The sequence below is a fragment of the Anomaloglossus baeobatrachus genome, chromosome 5 (genome assembly GCF_048569485.1).
Source record: "Anomaloglossus baeobatrachus isolate aAnoBae1 chromosome 5, aAnoBae1.hap1, whole genome shotgun sequence".
NCBI lineage: Eukaryota > Metazoa > Chordata > Amphibia > Anura > Aromobatidae > Anomaloglossus > Anomaloglossus baeobatrachus.
The window spans coordinates 5,884,760-5,906,610 of NC_134357.1; positions in this window are offsets into that span (position 1 = coordinate 5,884,760).

A 21,851-nucleotide genomic window follows, 5' to 3' on the forward strand; every position below is an offset into this window, starting at 1 on the left:
GTACTACAGACAGGGATACTACAGCAAAAAGTACTACAGACAGGGATACTACAGCAAAAAGTACTACAGACAGGGATACTACAGCAAAAAGTACTACAGACACAGATACTACAGCAAAAAGTACTACAGACACAGATACTACAGAAAAAGTACTACAGACAGGGATACTACAGCAAAAAGTACTACAGACAGGGATAATACAGCAAAAAGTACTACAGACAGGGATACTACAGCAAAAAGTACTACAGACACAGATACTACAGCAAAAAGTACTACAGACACAGATACTACAGAAAAAGTACTACAGACAGGGATACTACAGCAAAACGTACTACAGACAGTGATACTACAGCAAAAAGTACTACAGAAAAAGTACTACAGACACAGATACTACAGAAAAAGTACTACAGACACAGATACTACAGAAAAAGTACTACAGACAGGGATACTACAGAAAAAAGTACTACAGACAGAAATACTACAGCAAAAAATACTACAGACACGGATACTACAGAAAAAGTACTACAGACAGAGATACTACAGAAAAAGTACTACAGACAGAGATACTACAACAAAAAGTACTACAGACAGAGATACTACAGCAAAAGTATTACAGACAGAGATACAACAGCAAAAAGTACTACAGACAGAGATACTACAGCAAAAAGTACTACAGACAGGGATACTACAGCAAAAAGTACTACAGACAGGGATACTACAGCAAAAAGTACTACAGACAGGGATATTACAGCAAAAAGTACTACAGACAGGGATACTACAGCAAAAAGTACTACAGACAGAGATACTACAACAAAAAGTACTACAGACAGGGATACTACAACAAAAAGTACTACAGACAGGGATACTACAGCAAAAAGTACTACAGACAGATACTACAGCAAAAAGTACTATAGACAGAGATACTACAGCAAAAAGTACTACAGACACATACTACAGCAAAAAGTACTACAGACAGGGATACTACAGCAAAAAGTACTACAGACAGGGATACTACAGCAAAAAGTACTACAGACAGACATACTACAGAAAAAAAGTACTACAGACACAGATACTACAGCAAAAAGTACTACAGACAGAGATACTACAGCAAAAAGTACTACAGACACAGATACTACAGCAAAAAGTACTACAGACAGATACTACAGCAAAAAGTACGACAGAGATACTACAGCAAAAAGTACTACAGACAGCGATACTACAGCAAAAAGTACTACAGACAGATATACTAAAGCAAAAAGTACTACAGACAGAGATACTACAGCAAAAAGTACTACAGACAGAGATACTACAGCAAAAAGTACTACATACAGAGATACTACAGCAAAAAGTACCACAGACAGAGATACTACAGCAAAAAGTACTACAGACAGAGATACTACAGCAAAAAGTACTACAGACATAGATACTACAGAAAAAGTACTATAGACAGAGATACTACAGAAAAAGTACTACAGACAGAGATACTACAGAAAAAGTACCACAGACAGAGATACTACAGCAAAAAGTACAACAGAGATACTACAGCAAAAAGTACTATAGACAGATACTATAGAAAAAAGTACTACAGACAGAGATACTACAGCAAAAAGTACTACAGACAGAGATACTACAGCAAAAAGTACTAGAGACAGAGATACTACAGCAAAAAGTACTACAGACAGAGATACTACAGAAAAAGTACTATAGACAGAGATACTACAGAAAAAGTACTACAGACAGAGATACTACAGAAAAAGTACCACAGACAGAGATACTACAGCAAAAAGTACAACAGACAGAGATACTACAGCAAAAAGTACTATAGACAGATATACTACAGCAAAAAGTACTAGAGACAGAGATACTACAGCAAAAAGTACTAGAGACAGAGATACTACAGCAAAAAGTACTACAGACAGAGATACTACAGAAAGAGTACTACAGACAGAGATACTACAGCAAAAAGTACTAGAGACAGAGATACTACAGCAAAAAGTACTAGAGACAGAGATACTACAGCAAAAAGTACTACAGACAGAGATACTACAGAAAGAGTACTACAGACACAGATACTACAGCAAAAAGTACTATAGACAGAGATACTATAGAAAAAAGTACTACAGACAGATACTACAGCAAAAAGTACTACAGACACAGATACTACAGCAAAAAGTACTATAGACAGAGATACTATAGAAAAAAGTACTACAGACAGAGATACTATAGAAAAAAGTACTACAGCAAAAAGTACTACAGACAGAGATACTACAGCAAAAAGTACCACAGACAGAGATACTACAGCAAAAAGTACCACAGACAGAGATACTATAGAAAAAAGTACTACAGACAGAGATACTATAGAAAAAAGTACTACAGACACAGATACTACAGAAAAAAGTACTACAGACAGAGATACTACAGCAAAAAGTACCACAGACAGAGATACTACAGAAAAAAGTACTACAGACAGAGATACTACAGAAAAAAGTACTACAGACACAGATACTGCAGCTCTGATTGTCGTCCAGGAGCGGAGGACGGGTGACATTGGTTTGGTTTTCCGTATTTCATGTGAGTGCGGTGTCAGTGTGCGCTTTTTTCTCGCCCAGCGCCCGTATGACGGTGTTTTTTTCACAATCATGTCCAGTGATCTCTGGTACAGAGATGATGTATCGGTAATATCCGGCGTCATACAGACGGTCCATGTGACGGACGGTCTTTTCCCGCACCCATTCACTGGTGTTGGCGGGTCTCGGCCGTTTTTCGCGGTCATACGCCGATGCTGAGGAAGATCTCCCCGATCAGGACGGACTCGTGGAGTAACATCGCTGCGAGTGCCGAGGGTTTTCTTTCGGATTGCACGCAGCGTATTCATACTCAGATCTGAGCGAAATCATAAACAGAAAATCTTCTCCGTGATGAAACCTTTTTATACAATGCAGACGGACAGCAGACGGACTCCGGACCCTCTCCATGAGCCTTTATCGTGATTCTTCACTCTCTGAAGCCCTAATTAAGCTTGTGACGCTGGGGTCCATTTGTCTTCTTCACGGTGTTTTTCAAACACAGAATGAATGTTTCTCTTGAATCCGCGCTCGGACCGTCCAGATAACATCGTACCGGAGTTTTCCCTTTACAAGGAATGCAGAGCTCACTATTCTTGCTTTGAAAATTAAAACAAAGCCCATTATTGTTTTTATGTGTTACTTATGTAGAGATTAGACATGTGCACACATATACGGTACATTCCCTCCATGGCGGTATAGCCACACCACCTAATACAACATTAGTGGAGATTAATATCCAATCATGTAGAAGATTGGAATACAAACAATCAGAGGTGAAATTATAATGCCGCCATCCCGTGTGTAGACTGTGCCGCATCAGGAGCAGATATAGCTGACAGTGCCCCAAGAAATGCCGCCATCCCGTGTGTAGACTGTGCCGCATCAGGAGCAGATATAGCTGACAGTGCCCCAAGAAATGCCGCCATCCCACGTGCAGACTGTGCCGCATCAGGAGCAGATATAGCTGACAGTGCCCCAAGAAATGCCGCCATCCCATGTGCAGACTGTGCCGCATCAGCAGCAGATATAGCTGCCAGTGCCCCAAGAAATGCCGCCATCCCGTGTGTAGACTGTGCCGCATCAGCAGCAGATATAGCTGACAGTGCCCCAAGAAATGCCGCCATCTCGTGTGCAGACTGTGCCGCATCAGCAGCAGATATAGCTGACAGTGCCCCAAGAAATGCCGCCATCCCACGTGCAGACTGTGCCGCATCAGGAGCAGATATAGCTGACAGTGCCCCAAGAAATGCCGCCATCCCATGTGCAGACTGTGCTGCATCAGGAGCAGATATAGCTGCCAGTGCCCCAAGAAATGCCGCCATCCCGTGTGTAGACTGTGCCGCATCAGCAGCAGATATAGCTGACAGTGCCCCAAGAAATGCCGCCATCTCGTGTGCAGACTGTGCCGCATCAGCAGCAGATATAGCTGACAGTGCCCCAAGAAATGCCGCCATCCCACGTGCAGACTGTGCCGCATCAGGAGCAGATATAGCTGACAGTGCCCCAAGAAATGCCGCCATCCCATGTGCAGACTGTGCTGCATCAGCAGCAGATATAGCTGACAGTGCCCCAAGAAATGCCGCCATCCCGTGTGCAGACTGTGCCGCATCAGCAGCAGATATAGCTGACAGTGCCCCAAGAAATGCCGCCATCTCGTGTGCAGACTGTGCCGCATCAGCAGCAGATATAGCTGACAGTGCCCCAAGAAATGCCGCCATCCCACGTGCAGACTGTGCCGCATCAGGAGCAGATATAGCTGCCAGTGCCCCGAGAAATGCCGCCATCCCGTGTGCAGACCATGCCGCATCAGAAGCAGATATAGCTGACAGTGCCCCGAGAAATGCCGCCATCCCGTGTGCAGACTGTGCCGCATCAGGAGCAGATATAGCTGCCAGTGCCCCGAGAAATGCCGCCATCCCGTGTGCAGACCATGCCGCATCAGGAGCAGATATAGCTGACAGTGCCCCGAGAAATGCCGCCATCCCGTGTGCAGACCATGCCGCATCAGGAGCAGATATAGCTGACAGTGCCACGAGAAATGCCGCCATCCCGTGTGCAGACTGTGCTGCATCAGGAGCAGATATAGCTGCCAGTGCCCCGAGAAATGCCGCCATCCCGTGTGCAGACCGTGCCGCATCAGGAGCAGATATAGCTGACAGTGCCCCAAGAAATGCCGCCATCCCGTGTGCAGACTGTGCCGCATCAGGAGCAGATATAGCTGACAGTGCCCAAAGAAATGCCGCCATCCCGTGTGCAGACTGTACTGCATCAGGAGTAGATATAGCTGGCAGTGCCCCAAGAAATGCCGCCATCCCATGTGCAGACTGTGCCGCATCAGGAGCAGATATAGCTGACAGTGTCCCAAGAAATGCCGCCATCCCGTGTGCAGACTGTGCCGCATCAGGAGCAGATATAGCTGACAGTGCCCCAAGAAATGCCGTCATCCCGTGTGCAGACTCTGCCGTATCAGGAGCAGATATAGCTGCCAGTGCCCCGAGAAATGCCGCCATCCCGTGTGCAGACTCTGCCGTATCGGGAGCAGATATAGCTGACAGTGCCCCAAGAAATGCCGCCATCCCATGTGCAGACTGTGCTGCATCAGGAGCAGATATAGCTGACAGTGCCCCAAGAAATGCCGCCATCCCGTGTGCAGACTGTGCCGCATCAGGAGCAGATATAGCTGACAGTGCCCCAAGAAATGCCGCCATCCCGTGTGCAGACTGTGCCGCATCAGGAGCAGATATAGCTGACAGTGCCCCAAGAAATGCCGCCATCCCGTGTGCAGACTGTGCCGCATCAGGAGCAGATATAGCTGCCAGTGCCCCGAGAAATGCCGCCATCCCGTGTGCAGACTGTGCCGCATCAGGAGCAGATATAGCTGCCAGTGCCCCGAGAAATGCCGCCATCCCATGTGCAGACTGTGCCGCATCAGGAGCAGAAATAGCTGCCAGTGCCCCAAGAAATGCCGCCATCCCGTGTGCAGACTGTGCCGCATCAGGAGCAGATATAGCTGGCAGTGCCCCGAGAAATGCCACCATCCCGTGTGCAGACCATGCCGCATCAGCAGCAGATATAGCTGGCAGTGCCCCAAGAAATGCCGCCATCCTGTGTGCAGACTGTGCCGCATCAGGAGTAGATATAGCTGCCAGTGCCCCGAGAAATGCCGCCATCCCATGTGCAGACTGTGCTGCATCAGGAGCAGATATAGCTGACAGTGCCCCAAGAAATGCCGCCATCCCGTGTGCAGACTGTGCCGCATCAGGAGCAGATATAGCTGCCAGTGCCCCAAGAAATGCCGCCATCCCGTGTGCAGACTGTGCCGCATCAGGAGCAGATATAGCTGCCAGTGCCCCGAGAAATGCCGCCATCCCGTGTGCAGACTGTGCTGCATCAGGAGCAGATATAGCTGCCAGTGCCCCAAGAAATGCCACCATCCCGTGTGCAGACTGTGCCGCATCAGGAGCAGATATAGCTGCCAGTGCCCGAGAAATGCCGCCATCCCGTGTGCAGACTGTGCTGCATCAGGAGCAGATATAGCTGACAGTGCCCCAAGAAATGCCGCCATCCCGTGTGCAGACTGTGCCGCATCAGGAGCAGATATAGCTGACAGTGCCCCAAGAAATGCCGCCATCCCGTGTGCAGACTCTGCCGCATCAGGAGCAGATATAGCTGACAGTGCCCCGAGAAATGCCGCCATCCCATGTGCAGACTGTGCCGCATCAGGAGCAGAAATAGCTGCCAGTGCCCCAAGAAATGCCGCCATCCCGTGTGCAGACTGTGCCGCATCAGGAGCAGATATAGCTGGCAGTGCCCCGAGAAATGCCACCATCCTGTGTGCAGACTGTGCCGCATCAGGAGCAGATATAGCTGCCAGTGCCCCGAGAAATGCCGCCATCCCATGTGCAGACTGTGCTGCATCAGGAGCAGATATAGCTGACAGTGCCCCAAGAAATGCCGCCATCCCGTGTGCAGACTGTGCCGCATCAGGAGCAGATATAGCTGCCAGTGCCCCGAGAAATGCCGCCATCCCGTGTGCAGACTGTGCTGCATCAGGAGCAGATATAGCTGACAGTGCCCCAAGAAATGCCGCCATCCCGTGTGCAGACTCTGCCGCATCAGGAGCAGATATAGCTGACAGTGCCCCGAGAAATGCCACCATCCTGTGTGCAGACTGTGCCGCATCAGGAGTAGATATAGCTGCCAGTGCCCCGAGAAATGCCGCCATCCCATGTGCAGACTGTGCTGCATCAGGAGCAGATATAGCTGACAGTGCCCCAAGAAATGCCACCATCCTGTGTGCAGACTCTGCCGTATCGGGAGCAGATATAGCTGACAGTGCCCCAAGAAATGCCACCATCCTGTGTGCAGACTGTGCTGCATCAGGAGCAGATATAGCTGACAGTGCCCCGAGAAATGCCGCCATCCCATGTGCAGACTGTGCTGCATCAGGAGCAGATATAGCTGACAGTGCCCCAAGAAATGCCACCATCCTGTGTGCAGACTCTGCCGTATCGGGAGCAGATATAGCTGACAGTGCCCCAAGAAATGCCACCATCCTGTGTGCAGACTGTGCTGCATCAGGAGCAGATATAGCTGACAGTGCCCCGAGAAATGCCGCCATCCCGTGTGCAGACTGTGCTGCATCAGGAGCAGATATAGCTGACAGTGCCCCAAGAAATGCCGCCATCCCGTGTGCAGACTGTGCCGCATCAGGAGCAGATATAGCTGACAGTGCCCCGAGAAATGCCGCCATCCCATGTGCAGACTGTGCCGCATCAGGAGCAGAAATAGCTGCCAGTGCCCCGAGAAATGCCACCATCCCGTGTGCAGACTGTGCTGCATCAGGAGCAGATATAGCTGACAGTGCCCCAAGAAATGCCGCCATCCCGTGTGCAGACTGTGCCGCATCAGGAGCAGATATAGCTGCCAGTGCCCCGAGAAATGCCGCCATCCCGTGTGCAGACTCTGCCGTATCGGGAGCAGATATAGCTGGAAGTGCCCCGAGAAATGCCGCCATCCCGTGTGCAGACTGTGCCGCATCAGGAGCAGATATAGCGCTATACAATGCACATATGACGGTGACAGGATAATGCACCCAGTGCACGGGTCTGTAGCGCCATACCGTGTCCTCATAGTGACATACAATACCAATATAAATATCTGGCATTGGTGGCACCGTGCCCCGTGTGTCCTGAAGACGAGCGGTGCCCATTACTGCCCAGTGTTGGATGATGGCTTCCTCTGCGAGTGATACACTGTATCTGTGTGATGTGATACAATGACTGTCTCTGCCGCCCCCATATACTGCGCCTCGCATCCCCGTCCATAGTCACCTGTATCCGCGCAGTGACAGACACCTGCACATTGTTCTTGATGAACAGCGGATAAATATAGACTAATTACTATTCATATCACTGTTATAATTAGAGGCAGATAATAGTTCAGCACCAAAATAATTGCATTGAAACGTAATTAAAAAAAATCTGCAAATTACTGTTTGCTGAAAACAGAAGTGAGCGGAGGATTCATCGTGTCGTTACTGGAGTCCCAGCGATTGTCTGCGGAAGGCGAAAAAGAGCGTCAAAAAAGCTTAATGAGCTCCAATTCTATGAGGAGTCTGCGGCCGTAATGAGATGGAAGAGTGTACCCAGCAGAGAGGGAAACATTGCTGCCGAGGCCCGCTACAAACAAGTGTGAAGGGTCCCGATACCGCCGAGGCCCAGTGCAGAAAAGTGGGAAGGGTCCTGATACCGCCGAGGCCCAGTGCAGACAAGTGTGAAGGGTCCTGATACCACCGAGGCCCAGTGCAGAAAAGTGGGAAGGGTCCTGATACCGCCGAGGCCCGGTGCAGACAAGTGTGAAGGGTCCCGATACCGTCGAGGCCCAGTGCAGAAAAGTGTGAAGGGTCCCGATACCGCCGAGGCCCAGTACAGAAAAGTGGGAGGGGTCCTGATACGACCGAGGCTCGGTGCAGACAAGTGTGAAGGGTCCTGATACTGCCGAGGCCCAGTGCAAACAAGTGTGAAGAGCCCCGATACTGCTGAGGCCCGACGCACACAAGTGTGAAGAACCCCAATACCAAAAAGTCCCGATGCAGACAAGTGTGAAGGGCCCCAATATCACTGAAAGCCTGTGCTACACAAGTGTGAAGAACCCCAATACCGCCGAGGCCCGGTGCACACAAGTGTGAAGAGCCCTGATACCGCCAAGGCCCGATGCAGACAAGTGTGAAGCACCGGTGAAATATCGCCGAGGCCCAGTGCAGACAAGTGTGAAGGATCAAATAACGCCAAGGCCCGGTACAGACAAGTGTGAAAGGCCCCAATATCACCAAAAGACTGTGCTACACAAGTGTAAAGGGCCTGATACTGCCAAGGCTCAGTGCAGACAAGTGTGAAGGGCAGCTATACCGCCGAGGGCACGGTGCTGACAAGTTTGAAGAGCTCCGATACCGCCAAGGCCCAATGCAGACAAGTGTGAAGGGCCCCGATACCGCTTCTATTTTACTTTCTATGTTACGTTGTACAAGAATATAACTACTATAATACTGCTCCTATGTACAAGAATATAACTGCTATAATACTACCCCCTATGTACAAGAATATAACTACTATAATACTGCTCCTATGTACAAGAATATAACTGCTATAATACTACCCCCTATGTACAAGAATATAACTACTATAATACTGCCCCTATGTACAAGAATATAACTACTATAATACTGCCTCTATGTTGAAGAATATAACTACTATAATACTGCCCCCTATGTACAAGAGTATAACTAGTATAATACTACTCCTATGTACAAGAATATAACTACTATAATACTGCCCCTATATACAAGAATATAACTACTATAATACTGCTCCTATATACAAGAATATAACTACTATAATACTGCCCACTATATACAAGAATATAACTACTATAATACTGCCCCCTATGTACAAGAATGTAACTACTATAATACTGCCCCTATGTACAAGAATATAACTACTATAATACTGCCCCTATATACAAGAATATAACTACTATAATACTGTCCCCTATGTTCAAGAATATAACTACTATAATACTGTCCCCTATATACAAGAATATAACTACTATAATACTGCTCCTATGTACAAGAATATATCTACTATAATACTGCCCCTATGTACAAGAATATAACTACTATAATACTGCCCCTATGTACAAGAATATAACTACTATAATACTGCTCCTATGTACAAGAATATAACTACTATAATACTGCCCCTATATACAAGAATATAACTACTATAATACTGCTCCTATATACAAGAATATAACTACTATAATACTGCTCCTATATACAAGAATATATCTACTATAATACTGCCCCTATGTACAAGAATATAACTACTATAATACTGCCCCTATATACAAGAATATAACTACTATAATACTGCTCCTATATACAAGAATATAACTACTATAATACTGCTCCTATGTACAAGAATATAACTACTATAATACTGCTCCTATGTACAAGAATATAACTGCTATAATACTGCTCCTATGTACAAGAATATAACTACTATAATACTGCTCCTATATACAAGAATATAACTGCTATAATACTGCCCCTATGTACAAGAATATAACTACTATAATACTGCCCCTAAGTACAAGAATATAACTACTATAATACTGCTCCTATATACAAGAATATAACTACTATAATACTGCTCCCTATATACAAGAATATATCTACTATAATACTGCCCCTTATGCACAAGAATATAACTACTATAATACTACCCCTATATACAAGAATATAACTACTATAATACTGCCCCCTATGTACAAGAATATAACTACTATAATACTGCTCCCTATGTACAAGAATATAACTACTATAATACTGCTCCTATGTACAAGAATATAACTACTATAATACTGCCCCTGTATACAAGAATATAACTACTATAATACTGCCCCCTATGTACAAGAATATAACTACTATAATACTGCCCCTATGCACAAGAATATAACTACTATAATACTGCCCCTGTATACAAGAATATAACTACTATAATACTGCCCCCTATGTACAAGAATATAACTACTATAATACTGCTCCCTATGTACAAGAATATAACTACTATAATACTGCCCCCTATATACAAGAATATAACTACTATAATACTGCTCCCTATGTACAAGAATATAACTACTATAATACTGCCCCCAAGCTGTGAGGTTGTGTGTGAGCAGTTCTCCTGATGTCTGGAGCAAGCCCAGGGCGGGGCCTCCCTGGGCGGGGAAGCTCCCCAGGCAAGGCCCAGGCTTCCCGGCCTACACTGGGACACGGCTCCCAGGCCTCTTCCATTGGGAATACCACCCCCAGAGTTGTTGTGAGACCTGTGAATGTTGCACAAAGCTCCAGTAAGAAAGGAGAAAGTAAGGAATCCATGTGTCATGTTTTGGGAGGAAAACCAACTCCAAGTGCAGCAAAGAAGCCAGAAGTGAGTGAAGGAAAGAAACAAAGTGAGCAGTGTTGTGATTCCTCCAGAGAAGCCCCGGTCAGTGCACAGCTCCAGCCAGGAGCTCAGCCTCCATCACCGTCAGCTGTGCAGCTCAGCTCTCCGGCCCGCAGACAGAGGACATCTTTGGAGAAGCAGACCCTGCAAGAGAATCTCCAGCAGCAGCATGTGGTGTCCGGCATGGCGAGCTCAGGCCGCACCAGGTCGCAGTCCAGTGCCAGCGGTAAGCAAGTCCCAGTGCCTGGGTCCAGCAAGGCCGCCATGCAGACATCTGTGGTGGAGGCCTCTGACAAGCCTGTATTCAAGGTCCCTGCACCTGTGGCCAAGCCTGAAGCTGTGGAGACGGGGCGTGCGCCCGAGCTGCAGCTGGCGGAGGACATACCCGGACTGGTCAGGAAGATGGGTGAGTTGCAGACACATAAACAAATGCTGCAAAGTGAAATAGACTTTATTTACCACCTGAAGAGCGGTGACCCTGATAATAATGCCGCGTATGACATGAGGCTGAATGCGCTGGGTGTGGAGCTGGCCGGGGTGGTACAGGACATGGACTGTTGTCTGGAGGTGATGGGGCCCCTGAAGACCAGTCACCCTGATAACAATGCCACGTATGACATGAGGCTGAATGCGCTGGGTGTGGAGCTGGCCGGGGTGGTACAGGACATGGACTGTTGTGTGGAGGTGATGGGGCCCCTGAAGACCAGTAACCCTGATAACAATGCCACGTATGACATGAGGCTGAATGTGCTGGGTGTGGAGCTGGCTGGGGTGGTACAGGACATGGACTGTTGTGTGGAGGTGATGGGGCCCCTGAAGACCAGTAACCCTGATAACAATGCCACGTATGACATGAGGCTGAATACGCTGGGTGTGGAGCTGGCCGGGGTGGTACAAGACATGGACTGTTGTCTGGAGGTGATGGGGCCCCTGAAGACCAGTCACCCTGATAATAATGCCACGTATGACATGAGGCTGAATGCGCTGGGTGTGGAGCTGGCCGGGGTGGTACAGGACATGGACTGTTGTCTGGAGGTGATGGGGCCCCTGAAGACCAGTCACCCTGATAACAATGCCACGTATGACATGAGGCTGAATGCGCTGGGTGTGGAGCTGGCCGGGGTGGTACAAGATATGGACTGTTGTGTGGAGGTGATGGGGCCCCTGAAGAGCGGTGACCCTGATAATAATGCCACGTATGACATGAGGCTGAATGCGCTGGGCGTGGAGCTGGCCGGGGTGGTACAAGACATGGACTGTTGTGTGGAGGTGATGGGGCCCCTGAAGACCAGTCACCCTGATAACAATGCCACGTATGACATGAGGCTGAATACGCTGGGTGTGGAGCTGGCCGGGGTGGTACAGGACATGGACTGTTGTGTGGAGGTGATGGGGCCCCTGAAGACCAGTAACCCTGATAACAATGCCACGTATGACATGAGGCTGAATGCGCTGGGTGTGGAGCTGGCCGGGGTGGTACAGGACATGGACTGTTGTGTGGAGGTGATGGGGCCCCTGAAGACCAGTAACCCTGATAACAATGCCACGTATGACATGAGGCTGAATGCGCTGGGTGTGGAGCTGGCCGGGGTGGTACAGGACATGGACTGTTGTGTGGAGGTGATGGGGCCCCTGAAGACCAGTAACCCTGATAACAATGCCACGTATGACATGAGGCTGAATGCGCTGGGTGTGGAGCTGGCCGGGGTGGTACAGGACATGGACTGTTGTGTGGAGGTGATGGGGCCCCTGAAGACCAGTAACCCTGATAATAATGCCACGTATGACATGAGGCTGAATGCGCTGGGTGTGGAGCTGGCCGGGGTGGTACAGGACATGGACTGTTGTCTGGAGGCGATGGGGCCCCTGAAGACCAGTCACCCTGATAACAATGCCACGTATGACATGAGACTGAATGCGCTGGGTGTGGAGCTGGCCGGGGTGGTACAGGACATGGACTGTTGTGTGGAGGTGATGGGGCCCCTGAAGACCAGTCACCCTGATAACAATGCCACGTATGACATGAGGCTGAATGCGCTGGGTGTGGAGCTGGCCGGGGTGGTACAGGACATGGACTGTTGTCTGGAGGTGATGGGGCCCCTGAAGACCAGTCACCCTGATAACAATGCCACGTATGACATGAGACTGAATGCGCTGGGCGTGGAGCTGGCCGGGGTGGTACAGGACATGGACTGTTGTCTGGAGGCGATGGGGCCCCTGAAGGAGACCTACGTGAATCGGGAGCGGTTTGCCTCCTATACACAAGACTGTGCTGTGGAGACCAGGACCCCCCACATAAAGTCAGAGACTGTTCAGGACGAGACCCCCCAGCAGCAGGCACGGCCGGTGGTACAGGCTGCACGCTTCTGCTTCCAGGAGGCAGCACCACTGCAGCAGCAGGGACAGCCTGTTGAGTCTGAACAGGAGCATATGCCTCAGACTCCAGCAGAGGCACCACAAGTCTCAGCATGCTCCTCACAGGAGCAGGACAGTATGTGTGAGACTGTCTGTGCTGATGAGGCTGAGGCACAGCCTGGGGCTAATGACGCTGTGCCTGTGGGGTCGGGGGCTGGAGGGGATTCACAATCTGTGATGGACGTTGTACTGTCTGACAATGATGCTGCTCATGTTAATGTACATGACGTATGTGACTATCCCCCTTTACCATCTAGTCCACAAGGTGTGACAGCCCCCCCTGCTGCAGATCCTCTCCCTGTCAGTCAGCCCAGTGTGACCCAGCGGGTGCCCCCCAGGAATGCCTGGAGCCGCGGTGCCCCATCCTTCACCTCTAGTGCCAGGTATACTGGCCAGACGTTTAAACGTATAAATGTTGTGCGTTTTAAGTACATAGGTCCCAAGGAGGATCTGCCGCAGCGCAGATATGTGGTGAGGGAGCTGCTGTGCCGCCAGATGGGGTTTGTGGTGCATGAGATACTGGCGGTTTCTAATCTGCAGGACAGGCAGGGCTATGAGGTCAGTTTCAAGCTCGTTGGTGATCTGGACAGATTCTGGGCCCATTATCCCAAGTTCAGGGACACTGAGGGCTGGAATAAGTTTTTGTTGGTCCCTATTTCCAGGCCAGATACTGTTACTGTGAATGTCACCTTCTGGAATGAGGCCGTTCCCCCACAGGACATCGAGGTGTGGCTCCGGAGACATTGTGACCTCGTCTCTGGCCTCACCAAGGTCAGGGATGAGGATGGTATCTGGACAATGGGGTGGAAGGTACAGGTGAAGCTGAGGCAATATAATAACATCACTGCCCACCTGCCCAACTCCTTCTTCATTGGGAGGGAGAAGGGGAGATGTTACTACCCCGGGCAGCCCAGAAAATGCTTCAAATGTGGTGGAAAGGGTCATCTGGCCAATGCCTGTACTGTGGTGAAGTGCAGCCTGTGTGGGGAAATTGGCCATGTCGCTGCAGATTGTCGGGACGTCCGGTGCAACCTCTGTGGTAAGATGGGCCATCCTCACAGGGACTGTCCAGACGCCTGGCACAACATCTGCAGAGAGTTGCCGGATGAGGATGTGATGGCGGGGGCTGAGGCTCAGGAGGTAGTTGAGCTGGTGGCAGAGGCTCAGGAGGAGGATGTAATGTCAGGAGAGATACCGACCAACTCAGATGCCCACCAGGAGTCCGCCTATGTGACACCAGAGCAGCAGGGTACAAAGAGGAACATGGAGGTTGTCCCTCAGGTCCAGCAGCCTCAGGTAGGCCCCTCTTCTGCATCACTCTTTGTATCTGAGGACTGGAGTGTTAAGCACAATAAGAGGAAGAAAAAAAACGCATCCTCTCGTAAACCTGAGGCAGAATATGACTCTGGTCAGAGTGCTAGCAAGAAGGTCCAGGGTTCTGCTGAAGTGATGGTCGTGTCCGGCAGGTATGGGGTGTTATCAGAGTCTAATGATGAGGACTATGAGAACGAGTTGAGGAAAATTGATGCTGAATGTGACAGGGACGTAGAGGACCATCCCCCGCCGAAAAGGAAGCCCATTTCTGTAGACCATCAGGTAGAGACTGACATGGACACCAGTGGTGGACAGAACATCTTTGATTCATGATGATGGCTGTTACTCTGCTCCTTTTATACTGTGTTGTGATGGCCGGGTTCTCATTAACAATAACCTCGAGTAATGTGAATAGCATTAAGGTGAGGAGGACGAGACATACGGTATATGAACATCTCCGATACCTGGGCACTGATGTCATCTTCCTGCAGGAGACGCGACTGACATCCCTGGGGCTTATGAGGGAGGCTGAGAGGGAATGGCGGTCCGGTCCATCATTCTGGTCACTGGCTGTGGAGCCTTACGCCGGGGTCGCTGTCCTGTTTAGTACCAATGACGTGACTGTACATAGGATGACGGAGGTGGTCATGGGGAGGTGTCTGGTTCTGGAAGTCACTATCCATGGTAGGCGACTCCGGCTTATTAACATCTATGGGCCACAGACGGTGACTGACAGGATCCAGCTTTATAATGACGTCAAGCCTTACCTCTTCACTTCTCTTCCAGTGGTGATGGCAGGGGACTTTAATGCGATACTGTCATCAGGTGACAGTTCCTCAGGCAGGACAGTGACCAGGGATGGTAAGGTCCTACAGAACATCATAACGCAGGCAGGACTGACTGACGCTTTCACACAGGGAGGTCGGCAGCCTAAGTTCACATATTCTTGTTCCAACAGAAGCAGTAGGATAGATTTTGTGTTTGTGAGTCCTACTGAGGCTATCGGCGCCCTGAGTGAGAAGGTCGTCCCTTACTCTGATCACCTCGCTTTGTGCTTGTGCCTAGGGGTCTCTATTCGTCCGGACATTGGTAGAGGGTTGTGGAGGCTTAATTCCAGTCTCCTGGATGATGTTTATGTCCAGAGCCGTATCCACTCCCTTATGGAGCTTCATCTAGACAGGGCTGACTTCTATGACAACATGACCGACTGGTGGGAGGACGTCAAGGAGGATATCAGATCCCTCTTGCAGAGACTGTCAGTTAATAAAGGGAGGAATAAGTACAGCCAGTACCTAAGACTGCGTAAAGAATTGGAGTCATTGTATTCGGCGGGTGGGGATGACAGAGTAAGGATTAACCGGCTGAAATCTGAGATAAGGCAGTATCAGTACAGTAGGTACACCTCCCTGGTTCTTGAGCGAGATTATGGGTCCTTAGGGGCCCCTGATCCGTTTGAGAATTGCAGGGAGAGGGTGGCCAAGAAAATGGTCACAGGTCTCACTGATTCCCAGGGTGTATTGCAGGATTCACGGGAGGGTATCCTGGGGGTGGTGAGATCTTACTATGCTGACTTGTTTCAGAGGAAGGTTTTGGATAGAGGTAAAATGGCTCAATTCTTGGAGGCAACTCCAGTGCCCGATACTTATGATCTGGACTTTTCTCCTTTGACAGCAAAATTAACGGTGGAAGAAGTTAAGGAGGCTATTAATAAATTATGTCTGAAGAAGGCACCAGGTCCAGATGGTATTACAGCAGAGTTTTATAAGAAATGTAGAGACCTCCTGGCTCCAATCCTTGTGGATGTGTATAGCAATTGCCTAGAAACTCACCTGATGCCTCCATCCATGAGAGTCTCCTCGTTAATTCTGCTGTCTAAAGGTAAAGAGCCGAGCGACATCAGGAACTGGAGGCCGATTGCCCTCCTGAATGTGGACAGGAAGATTCTGGCAAAGATCCTCTTTTCTAGATTAGTCTGTTTGTCTCCGGCACTGTTGGCAGGCTCTCAGTTTGGCACAGTAAAAGGGCGGAACATCTCTGGAGCAGTCCTCTCGATACGGGAGATGTTCGAGAGATGTAAAGCTCAGCGGTGTGGGAGATATGTTGTGAGTCTGGACCAGGCTAAAGCCTTTGACAGGGTTGATCATGACTATCTGTGGGCGACTTTGTCAAAGTACGGTATTCCGGGAAAATTTGTGGATTGGCTGAAGACACTGTACAGAGAGGCGGTGAGCTTTCCTCTGATTAATGGTTGGCAGGGTGACACTTTTGGAGTTGAGGCAGGGGTGAGACAGGGCTGCCCATTGAGTCCACTCCTGTATGTTTTTGCCCTGGACCCGTTTCTGAGGTCACTGCAGGAGTGCGATTTTCAGGGGGTGTCGGTCCCCCACTGCTTGCCTCTGAATGTTGTTGCCTATGCGGATGATGCGACGTTGGTGATCTCCAATCCTCATGAGGTGCAGATGTTATCTGCGTCCATCAGAAGCTACTCAGAGGCCTCCGGGTCTCTGGTCAACCTTGAGAAGAGTCAAGCTCTGTGGACATTAGACACTGATCCCGGCTTTGATCTGCCGCAGTTTGCCAATGCCTCCACCCATATTAAGATCCTAGGGGTTAAATTCGGGAGGGATGATAATGCCAGGCTAAATTGGGAGGAGAAATTGGAAACCGGAAATGTGAAGGTTCAGCGATGGAAGAACTGGAGGCTGACCTACAGAGAAAGGGTCACCATGTTGAAGACTTACCTGGTCCCCGTGTTTTTGTATGTCTCTGTCATTTTCCCTTTGCCAGAGCCTTTCTCAGCGAGGCTCTTCAGCCTGTTCTTCCAGCTCTTGTGGGGGAATAGGCTGAACCTAGTAAAGAGGGGAGTAACGTACTTACAGCGGAGAGAGGGGGGGTTGGATATGTTGAATCCAAGGGTTTTCTTTGACTCCTTGTTTCTGAAGGTGAATTTTGGGAACATGGACTCAAACAGTAGCTCCCTGTGGGTGAATAGTATCCGGTACTGGATATTGCCTTTTGCAGAGTCTTGGGTGCAAGGCGGCAGTCTCAAGAGGAGGAGATGGACAGGTGACCACCTCCCCCAGTATCTGGACTATGGTCTGAAGTGTGTCAGGAAGTGGGGACTGGAGAGGTCTTACATTGAGAGCAACACGAGAAGAGACCTGTATGCTCGGATATGTGGGACTTTCCTCCATTCTCCACTGGCCCTGAGGGACTGTGTCACGACCACCCTTCAGGACAGTCTCAGGTTCCTGAACGGGAGACGACTTCCTTCCAAACTGTTCGATATTACTTGGCTTTCGCTCCATAGTCGGCTCTTTGTCAGGGGGAATCTGAAGTTTCTGAGCGTCTCTGATCGGACCTGTCCCCTTGGTTGTCAGCAGGAGGAGACTATGGATCACTTTATATGTGATTGCTGGGGAGGAAGGAAGATCCGGGAGGAAGTGTCCGATCGTCTCCAAATCCCCAGACTGCGGACCCTAAAGTATCCTGACATAGTGTACGGTGTCCCCTCAAATGTCAGTAATATCGACAGAGAGACCATGTATATCATAATTAGTGTCATCAAATACTACCACTGGCACATGAGGACCCGGCTATCGCTGCACAATGAGCCATTTGATCACACCGCTGCGGCCGATCAGGTTATGTCGGAGCTTAGGTGGATAAAAGCCATAGAAATTGGAAGGAGTCAGAGGAACGCAACATTATGGAGGAATGTGAGGTTCAGTTAGGAGATATGGTGTGTTTTTTTTTTTTTTTTGTTTTCTCTCCCTCCTTCTCTGCTAACGGTGGACTTCATCATTTATTTATGTATGTAATGTGATTATTTAGTGCTTTTGTATATGTGACTGCAGAATGCAGTGATTTGTGTTTTCTTCGGGCACTTTTGTGTTTTTATAATTGTATTTGTTTGTTTTATAATAAAAATTGCCCCTATGTACAGGAATATAACTACTATAATACTGCCCCTATGTACAAGAATATAACTACTATAATACTGCCCCTATATACAAGAATATAACTACTATAATACTGCCACCTACGTACAAGAATATAACTACTATAATACTGCCCCTATGTACAAGAATATAACTACTATAATACTGCCCCTATGTACAAGAATATAACTACTATAATACTGCCCCTATATGCAAGAATATAACTACTATAATACTGCCCCCTATGTACAAGAATATAACTACTATAATACTGCCCCTATGTACAAGAATATAACTACTATAATACTGCCCCTATGTACAAGAATATAACTACTATAATACTGCCCCTATATAGAAGAATATAACTACTATAATACTGCTCCTATATACAAGAATATAACTGCTATAATACTGCCCCCTATATACAAGAATATAACTACTATATTACTGCCCCTATGTACAAGAATATAACTACTATAATACTGCCCCTATATACAAGAATATAACTACTATAATACTGTCCCCTATATACAAGAATATAACTACTATAATACTGCTCCTATATACAAGAATATAACTACTATAATACTGCTCCTATGTACAAGAATATAACTGCTATAATACTGCCCCTATGTACAAGAATATAACTGCTATAATACTGCCCCTATGTACAAGAATATAACTACTATAATACTGCCCCTAAGTACAAGAATATAACTACTATAATACTGCCCCTTATGCACAAGAATATATCTACTATAATACTGCCCCCTATGTTCAAGAATATAACTACTATAATACTGCCCCCTATATACAAGAATATAACTACTATAATACTGCCCCTATGTACAGGAATATAACTACTATAATACTGCCCCCTATATACAAGAATATAACTACTATAATACTGCCCCCTATATACAAGAATATAACTACTATAATACTGCCCCTATGTACAGGAATATAACTACTATAATACTGCCCCCTATATACAAGAATATAACTACTATAATACTGCCCCCTATATACAAGAATATAACTACTATAATACTGCCCCTAAGTACAAGAATATAACTACTATAATACTGCCCCCTATATACAAGAATATAACTACTATAATACTGCCCCTAAGTACAAGAATATAACTACTATAATACTGCCCCCTATATACAAGAATATAACTACTATAATACTGCCCCTATGTACAGGAATATAACTACTATAATACTGCCCCTAAGTACAAGAATATAACTACTATAATACTGCCCCCTATATACAAGAATATAACTACTATAATACTGTACTCTATGTACAAGAATATAACTACTATAATACTGCCCCTATGTACAAGAATATAACTACTATAATACTGCCCCTATGTACAAGAATATAACTACTATAATACTGTCCCTATATACAAGAATATAACTACTATAATACTGCCCCCTATATACAAGAATATAACTACTATAATAGTGCCCCTATGTACAAGAATATAACTACTATAATACTGCCCCTATGTACAGGAATATAACTACTATAATACTGCCCCCTATATACAGGAATATAACTACTATAATACTGCCTCCTATGTACAAGAATATAACTACTATAATACTGCCCCTATGTACAGGAATATAACTACTATAATACTGCCCCCTATATACAAGAATATAACTACTATAATACTGCCTCCTATGTACAAGAATATAACTACTATAATACTGCCCCTGTGTACAGGAATATAACTACTATAATACTGCCCCCTATGTACAAGAATATAACTACTATAATACTGCCCCTATATACAAGAATATAACTACTATAATACTGCCCCCTATGTACAAGAATATAACTACTATAATACTGCCCCTATGTACAAGAATATAACTACTATAATACTGCCCCTATGTATAAGAATATAACTACTATAATACTGCCCCTATGTACAAGAATATAACTACTATAATACTGCCTCATATGTTGAAGAATAGAACTACTACTTGTCATGATTCGCCTCCCTATCCACGTGGCTAGGGGGCGGAGCCTTCTCTCGGGCCTCACTTCCGGCCCCTGGATGCCTTAAAAGCTGGCATTTCCAGTGAACCAGTGCCGGCTATAAGCTTAGCTCTGCTTTGCCTGTGATTGCTGGTCCTGTGAGTGATATCCTGATCTGTCTGTTCCTGTGCCCCCGTGCCCTTGTCTGTGTTCTGTCCCCTGGTCGTCCCTCCTGTCCTGTGTCCCCCCTCCTATTCCCCACTCGGTTGCTTCCTCCGGTACTGACCTTAGCCTGACTTTGACTTCGCTTCTGCTCGCTCCTCCGGTCCTGCTTCTGCCCGTATGGTGTTTGACCCAGCCTGTCTGACTATTCCTCACAAACCCTGCAGTTCTGCATCTCAGCTGTGCTGATTAGGCAGTGCATGAGAACACTGTGCATTTCCTTCCTGGTTCTCATTGCTCTGTGTAGTGTCGTTTGCTGCAGAGCTCTGGCTCCCCCTGGTGGCAGCATTACACTACTACGGTATAACGCTGCTCTCTTATTGTCGGCTGGCGGTTCTTGATGTTGCAGCAGATCATCTGGGTGATGGTGTTGGTTCTGGTTGTTGGTGGATTCTCGCCCGGGGGTATTATGACTGATTGCTGACTGTTCGCCATGTAGGAAGGTGCAGATGTCGGGCTATCGTTCTAGCGCATTGTACATGGGTGATACGGAGCTGCCTCGTTCTAGCGCATTGTACATGGGTGATACGAAGCCGCCTCGTTCTAGCGCATTGTACATGGGTGATACGGAGCTGCCTCGTTCTAGCGCATTGTACATGGGTCATACGGAGCCGCCTCGTTCTAGCACATTGTACATGGGTGATACGGAGCCGCCTCGTTCTAGCGCATTGTACATGGGTGATACGGAGCCGCCTCGTTCTAGCGCATTGTACATGGGTGATACGGAGCCGCCTCGTTCTAGCGCATTGTACATGGGTGATACGGAGCCGCCTCGTTCTAGCGCATTGTACATGGGTCATACGGAGCCGCCTCGTTCTAGCGCATTGCACATGGGTGATACGGAGCCGCTTCGTTCTAGCGCATTGCACATGGGTGATACGGAGCCG